This window comes from Urocitellus parryii, chromosome 2, assembly GCF_045843805.1.
Source record: "Urocitellus parryii isolate mUroPar1 chromosome 2, mUroPar1.hap1, whole genome shotgun sequence".
Lineage (NCBI taxonomy): Eukaryota > Metazoa > Chordata > Mammalia > Rodentia > Sciuridae > Urocitellus > Urocitellus parryii.
This window is the reverse complement of record NC_135532.1, coordinates 82,564,368-82,577,785: the sequence shown is the minus strand read 5'-3', so window position 1 is coordinate 82,577,785 and position 13,418 is coordinate 82,564,368.

Below are 13,418 nucleotides of genomic sequence, written 5' to 3'. Positions count from 1 at the left end.
GCCCTGTCTCAAATTAAAACAAAACAAAATAAAAAAAGTGCTGGGGATTTAGCTCAGTAGTAGAGTTTCCCTGAGTTCAATCTCCAGTAACACACACACACACACCAAAAAAAAAAAAAAAAAAAAAAAAAAAAAGAAAGAAGGAAAGAAAAATAAATCACTCCCTTTTGCCTCTTTTTAAGTGAAAAAAGTAGATATTTGAGCAGAAAAACCTAAATAATGATTAACATAATAAAGAAAAGGTAAATGAAATCTGTGTGTTAAAAGTGTGACACTTATTTTCCAGCCCACTAACATTTATATTACATTTAACAAAGTATGTGAATGTAATTATGTGATCTTAAATTGTCTTTAAGATCAGTTAAATCATCCATTTTTTATAAGGGGCAAATAAAATAAATATCAAACATTTGGATACTCTTAATTTTTTATTTTGCATTATTTTAATGGAGACTTGATTGCAGCATGAATTGAAACAATCTAAATTATGTATTTGAAATTTACCTTTTTAGAACTAAAACTTGAATATAAGCAGCAATGCAGTGATCATCCACATGCTTAATTTTCATTTTATTTTCTTCTTGGGGGGACTTTTTCTTTGGTTTATTCATACCCTAACTTCTCTTGAAATTTGATGCTTCTATCTCACCAACAGCTGCAGGCCTTAAATTAAAAGCTGGTACAGCTTTAATTAATTATATATTTATAAGGTGTTTAAAAAAATCTTTTATGAATTCTCAGCACATTATTATATCTTCCATATGGCAATTTGGTTAGATACAAAATTATAACATAACTGTAAATTCTTAACAACAAAAAATGATGTACTGAACAATGATGATATGAAATGTAATTTTATATCAGTATGTGTCTGAAAAGTAAAAGTTTGAACTCTATATTCTGATATTTGAATTCAAAATCCTAACTTTATATGCTGATTGAAATGTCACTTATTTAAAGGTAACATCAAGGGACCTTGTCATCAATCAGTGAATCGAGTTTGTAACAATGAACTTTTCAATATTTGGGGGACTGCATTATAAAAACAGTCAAGATTTCTGTGTGATTTAGATTCACTAAATACTATCAACATTTTTACTTTTAGTATTGCAGGAGAATGATTTAAATCAGTTTTAATTTTATAGGTATGTTAGTCAGCTCTTTCTCTCTATGGCAAACTACCTGAGAAAAACAACTTAGAAAAGGAAAGGTTGATTTTGGCTCACAGTTTCAAGTCTATGGTCTGCTGGTTCCATTGCTTTGGGCCAGAGGTGAAGTAGCACCATGGCAATAAGGGCATCACAAGCAGCCAGGAAACACACCTCTTTTTCTCTCTCTCTCTTACACACACACACACACACACACACACACACACACACACACACACACACAAACACACACACACACACACACACACACACATGCACACACACAGAGGGAGATCTCACATTCTAAGTTTCCATCACCTCCCAATAATGCCATCAAATTCTGAATCCACCAATCCTCCAGTGGGTCAACATTGATGAGGTTAAAGCCTTCACGATCCAATCGCCGTTTCAAAAGCCCCACCTCTGAAAACAGCTGTATTAGGGAACAAGTGTTACACATATGAGCCTTTTCAGGGAAGGTTCTAGATTCAAACTATAAACAGGTTAGTTTAAATGATTACATCAAGTCCCACCAGCATGTTTAAGTTTATCTTCCCCCCACATCCTGGCCAACACTTATTGTTGTTTTTCTTCATAATAGCTGTCATTCTGACTGGAGTGAGATGAAATCTTAGAGTCGATTTGATTTGCATTTCTCTAATTGCTAGTGATGATGAACATTTTTTCATATATGTATTGATTCATTGTATATCATCGTCTGAGAATTGTCTGTTTAGGTCCTTGGCCCATTTATTGATTGGGTTATTTGTTTTTTTTGTGTGTGTGTTTAGCTTTTTGAGTTCTTTATATACCCTAGAGATTAGTGCTCTATCTGATGTGTGAGGGGTAAAAATTTGTTCCCAGGATGTAGGTTCTCTATTCATCTCACAGATTGTTTCTTTTGCTGAGAAGAAACTTTTTAGTTTGAATCCATCCCATTTATTGATTCTTGGTTTTAATTCTTGCACTATACGGGTCTTATTAAGGAAGTTGATCACATGATGGAGATTAGGGCCTACTTTTTCTTCTATTAGATGAAGGGTCTCTGGTTTTATTCCTAGGTCCTTGATCCACTTTGAGTTGAGTTTTGTGCATGGTGAGAGATAGGGGTTTAATTTCATTTTATTATTTTATTGCATATGGATTTCCAGTTTTCCAAGCATCATTTGGTGAAGAGACTATCTTTTGTTCAGTGCATGTTTTTGGCAACTAATATAAGATAATTGTAATCTTGTGGGTTAGTCTCTGTGTCCTCTATTCTGTACCATTTCCATATTGGCTGCAAATTAATGCAGCCAATATGGAAAGCAGTATTGAGATTCCTTGGAATATTGGGAATGGAACCACCATTTGACCCAGCTATCCCTCTCCTCAGTCTATACCCATACTACAGGGACACAGCCACATCAAAGTTTATAGCAGCACAATTCACAATAGCTAAACTGTGGAACCAAACTAGATGCCCTTCAGTAGATGAGTGGATAAAAAAAATGACATATATACATAATGGAATATTACTCAGCAATTAAAGAGAATAAAATCATGGCATTTGCAAGTAAATGGATGGAGTTAGAGAAGATAATGCTAAATGAAGCTAGCCAATCCCAAAAAACCAAATGCTGAATGTTTTCTCTAATATAAGGAGACTGATTTATGGTGGAGTAGGGAGGGGGAGCATGGGAGGAATATATGAACTCTAGATAGGGCAGAGTGGTTGGAGGGGAAAAGATGAGATATGGGGTTATTAATGATGGTGGAATGTGATGGACATCATTATCCAATGTACATGTATGAAGACACGAATTGGTGTGAATATATTTTGTATACAACCAGATATAAAAAAATTATGCTCTATATGTGTAATATGAATTGTAATGCATTCTGATGTTATATATAAATAAAAATTATGAAAAAAAATGGAAAAAAGCGATTACAAGATTTTCAAAGTTTTAATGCATGTCTAGCTTACATTTGAAACTCATATACACATATTAGATATGTGTTCAATGAAATCATAACATTTTAAGCTGTGAGAGATGTTAATGAAAACCTAGTCTAACACTCACCTAGGTACAAGTAAGTATTCTGTGTTACAAAGGTAATAAAGTATGGTCAAAGTGGCTTTAGTACCTCTTGGGTATTTTGTGTTCCACCTCTGCTGACTTCCAAGCACAGCCAGAGTACCTCTGAGGTACATTCTAGAGTTCACCTCATTCTCCCTCTGCTCTGATTCCTGATATTACACTACAGTCCTTGGTGAGCTCTGTCCCCTTCTGGCTCCTCTCCTTGTCCTCCATGGAGAAAGTGTGACAGTAGGGAATGAGATAGTTCAAATCTTGAAAAAACCATAGAAGTTTAAAGTACTTGCTGTGAAGGCCAGGTTTTAAATTCACTAGTGAAAATTATCAGTTCAGCTAAAGTTGAATACAGATGCTTCTTTACCTAGGATGGGTTGCATCCCAATAAACTCATGGAACGTTGAAAATATGGCAGATTGAAAATATGGTAGGTCGAACCTGCCCACCATCCTATTTTTAGCAACAGAGGGCACTGCAGTGTGGTTGCTTTTCCTTGTGACCACAGGGCTGACTGGGAGCTGTGGTCACTGCTGCTGACCATGACAGCGAGGGGGAATCAGATTCCCTAGAATTGAAATTCCATGCAGTTTCTAATGAAGGCAAGGCACTTTTGCACTATTATATATATAAAAAAAATTCTAACTTGAACCATTTGTTGGGTTGAGATATCATAATTGAACCATCAAGTTGAGAATTCTCTGTACATGGGAGCCATGATTTAATAGTTTTAATAATATTATATAGGTTGTATGTCCCTAATCTAAAATCCAACATGCTTCAAAGTGCTCTTTGAGCACTGGATTGTCAGATTAAGGATGCTCAATCAGTAAAGTCTATGCAAACATTCCCAAATCTGAAGAAACTCTAAAATCTGAAACACTTTCCATCGAAAGCATTTGGGTAGGTAAGGGATGCTCAAAATGTATGATAATTGTAGCAATAAGTTCTTGTAATGAACTCCCCTCAAACTATGTGAGATGTTCCTACAAAACAAATTTCCTGGTCTCCCCAAACTTGCTCTTCTGTCCATCTTTTCCTTCTTGGCCCCCCACAATGTCAGGGAAGATAGACTTGGGAGTCTCCCTCATTCCTCAGGCAGCCAGTCACTAAATCCTGGGAATTCCCTTCCCATAACTTCTGCTCTGCCTGCTCTTTCTACCGTGTTCCTGCCTGGCTGTAGGGACACATCTTCTCTGGTTTGTTTGTTGTGCCAGCCACGTGCCCGCCCCCTTGTCTTCCTCCGCGTTCCATCCTACAGTCCTGGGGACTGCCAGAAAAACCTCAGGAACAAGTAATCTGTCCACATCACTCCTCTGCTCAAAGTACCAAGTTCTTGATCCGACACACATGCCTTTAAAAGGGATTGGGGTTGTCCGTCTCTGGGGCCTCTTGTCCTCTAGATTCTGTGAGACAAAAGTCACACATACTGCTGTATTATTACTGACTTTGTCTCTGACTACAGGCACCTCCCATCTCTTTCTGCTGGTGAACTGCTATTTAATTTTTTGAAGCTTGCTTAGATATCACTATCAGCTTTTCTATATGTCTTTTCAAATACAAATATAATTATTTGTATTTACATTGCCATCACTTGTTTATGTACCTGTCCTCTGCTAGACTAGCAGCCATTAGCAAGGGGCTACATACAGTGAGACCACAAAGGGGCCAAACTCTGAATAGTTACACCAGGCTTTTCAGTGCTTTGTGGGTTTTTTTTTTTTTTCTTTTTTGGTGTGTGTGTGTGAATTTCATAGAGCATCTTAAAAAATAGAGCTAACATATGACCCAGAGGACATTACAGGAATTATCCAGAAGAGGTCAGTAAACAGCAGTGAAAGTATGTTTTTCAGGATAAATTAAATGTGAAATCAAATGAATTATTTTGTAATTTGATAAGCTAAGATTTAAAAAAAAATAGCGTGTCAAGTATTTCTTCTTCAATTGAAATTACAATCCTCAAAATAAGTATAAGCAAAATTAAGTGACCAGCGACTCTACACCTGACCGAAAACTTCAAGTCTTCACTTGGTTTTCATTACATGGGTGATTCTCACCCATATTCTTTGGTTATTTTAAAACAGGATCATCAAACAACACATTTTAACAAAGACAATTCTGATTCCCTAGATGTTTACTAGATTATTAAAGGAGTGTGTTATATGGCTTTTACAGTATTTTGAGAGAATTTACTTAGTATAAAGGGCTAATTTAATGTTCTCAGAAAAGGTAAAGGGTAAAAAACACATGGAATCTTTGTGATGTTAGAAAAATAGGATACAGTAATAAATTCTCAAAGGAAAAGAAAACAGATTTCAGGAGAGAAAATGGAGTACTGGGTTGGGGTTGTGGCTCAGTGGTAGAGCGCTTGCCGAGCACATGTGAGGCACTGGGTTTGATCCTCAGCACCACATTGAAAAATAAATAAACAAATAAAATTATGTCCTTCTACAACTAAAAGTATATATATATAAGTAATTGGAGTACTAACTGAAATTTCATAATATCATGCCTTATTATTGGCAATTGCTGAATTAGGTCTTAATATCCTAAAATTATTTCTCCACAAATATATGACTTTGCATAATTTATAGGCAGCAGATGTTACAACTCCATCAAGTATTGACTTCTGGGGTGTGATTCTCATTTTAGGCAGGGAATGGAAGTGTGGCATGTGCATATTAGGACCACAGGAAATACATTAAAAATAATGATCAAAGTAGAACTTGCACATGTTAAGGAGGAAATTGATCAGAAGGGCTCATAATAAAAACCCTGCTGTTTCTGCTTCTGCCCAGACCACCTTCATCTGCACTTGTGTGAGGTCCCTACTTAGATCTTCCTTTTTATAACCTTTAAAAGACTTCTTATTGCTGTATCTCAGTGTTGTAACTTTGGACATTATCCATCAGATTAGTTCATGTTCCTTATCACCTAGTGCACAATATGCTTTCCTCAGCATATCCTAGCTGTATGTCAGCTTTTATTAATTTAATCTACTATTTGTAATTAATTCCATTTTTCTTCATGAAATTCTCTTGCCTTCATTTTCTAATTTATATGTTTCCTGTTATGCTTGGATCTTAACTTTCTTGTGTAGCCAAACTCCATTTCCCTTATTTTCTAATTGTCTTCCTTTTTACTTCTTGCATTCACCACCTCTGTCATATCCTCCAGTTCTTGTCCAGGTTCCAATAATAACCCCATTGTCCATGATATCCTTTTTCTCCGGCATCCATGTGCTTGGGGCTTTTCTGTCCCCTTCTGGTAGACTGAGCCTTTGCAGAGCTGCAATCTGGATTGGTGTCACTGTTCTCCTGAGCTGAGCTAATTACTCCCTGAAGTTTCTCTCATGATTTTGTATTTACTCTCTTGCCATGATGAAGTCCACCCTCAAATAATTACTCAGAAAGACTGTTTGGAGAGTAGATTGTTTGAGTCTTCTTATGACTGGAAAGTTATCTATTCCGCTCTCTAAAATAGGTTAGTATCATTTTCAGTTAGCCTAGAATTCTGGATTGAAGTAACTTCCTACTGAAATCTTTCCCCACTAACATCTATACTCAGGACATTCTGCAAAGCCTGGCCATGACGTAAGCCTATAATACTAGTGGCTTGGGAGGCTGAAGCAGGAGGATTACAAGTTCAAAGCCAGCCTTAGCAACTTAGCAAGGCCCTAAGAAACTTAATGAGGCCCTGTCTCAAACTAAAAAATAAAAGGGACTGGGGACATGGCTCAGTGGTTAAGTGCCCCTGGGTTCAATCTCATATTAAAAAAAAAAAAAAATTTGCAAAGAGGTGTAGTTCTAGTCTGATTTGCCTTTCTAGTTTGTACTGAGTAAGATATATTACTGTGTCAATATATCTCTGCCTATATCTTGGTAAAATTCAAATTAGCCTCAATTTATTTCCCTTTACATTCATCTGGCATTTCATATATCTGCATGTGATCAAAGAGGATATAGTATGCATTTATAAAACGTAAGTACATTTATTCTTATTGCAAAGTAGCAAGGATCAATAATACTCAAGACACAGTCATAAATGTTCCTAAAATTTCTTTACTGTGATCAGAAATTTCTGATCAAGGATTACAAAACAGATGATGGTAGAAATTTTGAAAAGAAGAATAGGTGATATAAAATAAGTTTGAAGGAAGAGAGCAGGATCGATAAAGAGAATATTGGAAGTCTGGATATGGAGGAAGTCTGGGGGATCTGTACCCAAGGAATTTGAAGAATGCTAACCATTGAAGATTTGTGACAATGCTGCTCATTTACATAAGGGAAACTTACTCTCTTTCTGAGAATTCTCTTTCCATTGTACAATATTCCTGGACTCTTTCTATAACCTTTACTCATTTCTTCCTGTGGAAAGTGGATGTTTACCTCTCATCAGGGAACTGGAATGGGAAAGTGAACCTGCACGGCACAGCTCCTGTCTCTTCAGGGACCTGACTTCATGCTTGCAGAGGGTACACATTTTGCATTGATCTTTTGTGCTGAAAGTTGAAAATGCAATCATTTAGAGGTTACCTGAGAGGCTTCAGCTGCCTGAGGTCAGTGAGTCCTTGTGCACCCTGTACCCTTAGGAAGTCTATTACTGCTGCACGCAGAGGATGCATTCTTTAACAGCTCTCTTTAGAACAAAGTCAGAGCCTCATTTGCCACTTTCCTTGGCCTGTCTCAGAAGGTGGGCAGTAAATAGAAATATGATTTTTCTCAATCCTTTCAAACTAGGAAACAAAACAATCAAAAAGCAGCATTTAGCAACTACAGACGTTTTGTAGAGGATCTGCTATGTAGGAAGGGCTATTATGTAGCCTTCTCCAACCCTCCCTTCCATTCTGGCCCAGCATCCTGTTTTCTTCCAAGGTTGGTGCCCTCCTACTAAGTATTCCCCAGTACTCAGGGCATTCAGCATAGACTGATTCCTAGCTGTTTACTTGTCTCTCTCCTGGTGATGGTCACGTGAGTTTAAGTTTGACCCCAAGGATTGAATTTTGATGCATCTATTTCCTTAGCCTCTAGATACTCATTAAATTTTGCTAAATGAATGGATTGATAAATAAGTTGTTTCCTCTGCTTAAGTAGTTTCCTTCCAGCTGAGAAGACAGCTAAATAATTACTGAACAATGTGGTTAGTATGACAATCAAGATATAATCCAATGGCTAGAGAAAGAAAACCTTAACTCTATTTGAAGAGATCAAGTGGTAGTTAATTTTCTGTTAGCACAAACCATCATTAACTCATCCACTTAAATTTCCCAATGTTTGAATGTTTTAAATGTATTTATTATATTGGTTTTCATTTCCTTTATTGTTAATGATGTCGAACATTTTTTCATATATTTTCTGGCCATTTGTATTTCTTCTTTATATTTCATAGATATAACTTATTAAATGTATAAAAGTCAATACATATTGAGAGAGATGCCATTCTTCTAAGTGATATGATTTTTATTAACTTACCAGGAAGTTGAGAGATCAACCACCCAAACCTGGAAAGGAATCAACCAACTTAGCTCCTTGAAAAGAAGACTGCAAGAGGGAAGGAAATGCCACCTACTTAGAGCTTGTTAGACACCCCCCTGGTGGCCTCTTGGAACACAAGTACAATTCTGAAATGAAACATTGCACATGCTTCAGGGAATGGAGGTAGATGTAAGGCTGGGTTAATCCATGAGGAAGAGCTGGGATAGAGAACCTGAGGGAGATATTCCAATTCAAAGGCAATCTTCCCTCAACAGGAAATCGGATTCCCTTCGATATACGCCTCAACCTTGACCTTCCTACTTCTGAATTTAATCTTTGTGTCAGTGTCTTAGGCTCAGCCTCCTAGATCTGATGGCCTTTTCTATTTGACAGCTTGACCAATATCTTCTATTCTGATAAAAAAAACTACATGATTATTAGTTTAAATTTTTTTCTTACTTTCTTTCTCCCTAGAGATCATAAAAATGCTCAGAATCCCAGGCGTTGGAGTCAGCTGAGCTTTAAATAGCTATTTAACTTCTCTTAGTGGCTAGATAATGTAAGATAAGTTATTTATTTTTTAATGGTCAATTTTCTCCTATTACTGTGGGGGAATCATACCATCTCCCACTTAAATTTAGTAAAATAATTAAATGAGATCATGTATAAAAGGTACTTGACACATAGTAAGACATTCATTCAATGATTAGCTATTATTACAGTCATGCTTAAATTTTCAAAAGAAATAAGATAGATACATAATAGATTATAATGCAGGTAGCCTTTATGATAAAGATATTTTGACTTCCCTACTGAGTGATATGCCTAATCTGATAACATTTGATTTAATGTTATACCCGATCCTTCATGTGCTCAATTAGTAATTAACTTTCATAGGCAGACTATAGGATAGCACTTTTGTAAAATCAAACCAAGTTATTTTTCTTTTTTCCCCTTATAGTTTAGCTTTTGAATCAAAATCATCTGTCAATAGCTGCTCTTGATATGATGTTTGCAGGTTGACGACCTTGACCAACACACAGGGATGTCTTTTCCCTTTCGGAGGTAAAGATGCTGGAATTCCCAAGAAGTTGGACCTGACTTGCTTCTGAACTTTGTCCCTCCCGCTCAAGTCACCTCCTGAGAGTCCTTGTGCTCCTGACCTCTATTCCTCACCTAGTGTGGAGTTTTTAGAATTCTCTTCTCTCAAAAGGTATTTTACAGTGAACATGAGTACTTGGATTCTAGAGGGCCCATGTCAACAGGAATCCTGTGCCAAGAGGTCATAAGGCTGATGGTCATAAGGTGATTATGTTAAGACATGGGGGAAGACAACAGTGAAGAGGTGACCAGAGGAAGAGAAGAAACAACAAATCTGCTTCAGATCCCTCGTGTCTGAGGACTTACAAATATGGACATTTAAAGTCATCATGTTGCAAACTCAATATATTTTCATCATTTCTTTCTCTTTCTCTCCAAACATTTTCTCTTCTTGGCTGTTGGTACTGCTGTTTGCCATTTGGCAACAGCAGACATCTTACATAGTTTGATTTAAATCATTTCAAGTAATGTGTGTATTATTCCTACAATAAGCAAATGAACATTTGTGTACACGTACTTAATTTTTGAGGTCCACTTATTTAATTGGAAATGAAGAATTGAAATTAAAGGGAAAAAGAAGAATAATGTTGACCTAAGCACATCATATCCATGATCCTACCCAGTTCCTTAACGTGAAGAAAAGTTGTGTGATATCAAGCATTGATTTTGTATTATATAATTTCAGCAATATGAAAGTGTTACAATTTCACAAAGTTCTACACATAGCACAAACGTTCTATGTTCACTAATATTTTGAAAAAAGAGAAATGTTTTCCTTTAAAAGTGAGAGATTAAAAACTTCAAAATGCTTACTCATATATTTCCCAACATCCATAAATTCCACTTCTGATAATGACACTTGGATTTTCTTTTTGGTGAATCATCACTGCACATACTTTTATTCCATATATTTTGTTCAAATCAGATCAACACAATTTCCAGGTGAGTGGAAAATCAGGTGGCTCAGGCCTGGCCAATCAGAACATGACATTCTTTGCCATAGAGGTTATTTTAGAAGTACTCAAATCAAGCCAATTAGGCTCAAGCAGAGCAGTCTCACTACTTTTGTTTCAGTGACTGTGAAGATGCACTTTCTTTTCTGTCAGACTCGAATTTGGAAGTGCTGTAAAATTGAGTTTGTTAGCTGTTATGAGAACAAGCCAACATAGCAGAGGCAGAGCTGAGAGATGGAGAAACATGTTTGAGGCCACGGATCAAGACATATCTAAGCCAGACCTAATCTTGTACTTTTCACTTACACTAGTCAATAAATTGTCTTTTGTGTTCAAAACTGTGTCGTTGGAGTTTGATAATTTCTAATATAATCTAATGCAAGTTTTATCTAAACCAGAGCAATGATCTAAAAAACATGCCTATCTATAATTAATTAACTAATTAATTAATTATTGTACAGGTGGAGTTTGTGTAAAAAATATATTCAGTTTCAAACAAATGGAAGAGTGAGGGACAAGGTAACATAGAAATGAGTATTGAAAATAAGGTGGCGAACACAAATGTGCATGATTCCCTACCATTAGCTATGCTGAAAGAACTTGTAAATTAATTACATACAAGAGGAAGTGAGGGGAAAGGAAAAAAAAACAAGGGGGAGAAATGAATTACAGTAGATGGGGTAGAGAGAGAAGAGGGGAGGGGAGGGGAGAGAAGGGGGGATAGTAGAGGATAGGAAAGGCAGCAGAATACAAAAGTCACTAGTATGGCAATATGTAAATCAGTGGATGTGTAACCGATGTGACTCTGCAATCTGTATACGGGGTAAAAATGGGAGTTCATAACCTACTTGAATCAAAATGTGAAATATGATAAATCAAGAACTATGTATTGTTTTGAACAACCAACAATAAAAAAAGAACTTGTAAATTATGGAAATCCACCATCTCCATATTAGCACATATAAATAAGAGGAACTGTTATCATAGTCCCTAGGGTAGTCAGTGTAAGGGTAGTGTAAGTTAAAAGGATGGAGAAAGATTACTTGATTTGGCAAGGGAAAACCAGTGAGGAAATTTAAGACTTGGACAAATTATAGACACGTTAATGATTCCAGAAACTTCATGGAAAAGCCTTTGACTTTGTCACATCCTATAGCTCAAATCTAAGACTGACAACTGTAAGAAAACCATTACTTTTATGTTACTAAGAAAGGAAATACTTCTGTAAATTGTGGTATATCACTAATTATAATATACATCCCAATTTCAGAGCTATTAAAATTTGAGAAAAATTGGCATCTGAGATTTGGTGAAATGGAATAGTTGCACAATGGACTGAATATTAATAACTGCCAATCATGCTCTATTTAGATAATCTTCATCAATGATTATCTCTGGCATATTACCTGAGTTTTTTTGTTTGCTAATTTTAAAGTGTTTGTTGCTTACATTTAAATATATAAAAATAAGACAATTTCTCAGCAAGAAGGTTCTTAAGAGAATCAATAAGGTGATTAGCAGAATGTTTTATATATAATTGTCAAAGAAGGTCTTTCTTTGACACATGAGCTGACACCCAATTAATGAAGAAGAGCCAGTCATAGGGAAAAACAAAACAAAACAAAACAAAACAAAACAAAAACCAGAGCAGACTTCCAGCTCCCCATGCTGCTATCCTAACAAAATCTGAACAGAAAAACCAGCAACTCTTCTAGGATCCAAAAGAGGAACAAGATCACAGGGTCAAGTTCCACTCCCAAGTTGGACAGAGAGGCAAATACAAAGAATCCCAGTCAGAACTTGATGGAGCAGAAACCTCTGTAGGAAGCAGTGCTGGGCCGGAAAGACCTGAACTGAAACCCACCTGCTGTTAGAGGCTCAGTGTGGACACTTCAGAGTCAAAACTCCAGGGGGACCCAGTCCTAGGGCTAGCCCCCATGGTCTTCTGAGTTTTATATCCAGGATCTCAGCTAGAACAGTGAATATTGGAGAAAAATTCCTTGGCATTTCTGACAATGAAAGGAGGGAAAGCAGCCACTTGGAAATATGCTACAGCCCTCTGTCCTTCTTCAGGCCTGGTCTCAGGAGAAAGTAGTTAACCAGAGTCTAACCTTCCAAGTATATCATCAATTCCTAACTGAGCTGGGGGAAGGAAGGTACCCAGCTACAGCCCACTTGAGCCATTCTGTCCCACCTATGGGTGGGGAAGGAGTGAGAAATATTAAGTAGTTCACATGCCAGAAACAAAAAGTTCACCAATAGACTGAGACCTAATCACAGAACTTATGATTGGGTCATAAGTCCGGAACCTTAACATAACACCACCAAAGGACTCTTTTACACAGTACATCATATCTGATTTTCAAGAAAAATTACAAGGCATACTAAAAGGCCAAAAAACACAGCTTGAAGAGACAGTGAGGATCATAACCAGATATGGAAGGAATGTTGAAGAGGTCAGACCTGGAATCTAAAACAACTGTGATTAATGTACTAAGGGCTATAATGAGTGGAATAAGACAGAATGCTAGAGTAGATGGGCAATGTAAGCAGAGAGATGAAAATTCAAGGAAATAACTAAAAGAGAAATACTACAGATTTAAAAAAAATTAAAATAGAAATGAAGAATGCCTTTGATAGGCTTATTTATAGACTGGGCATGGCTGC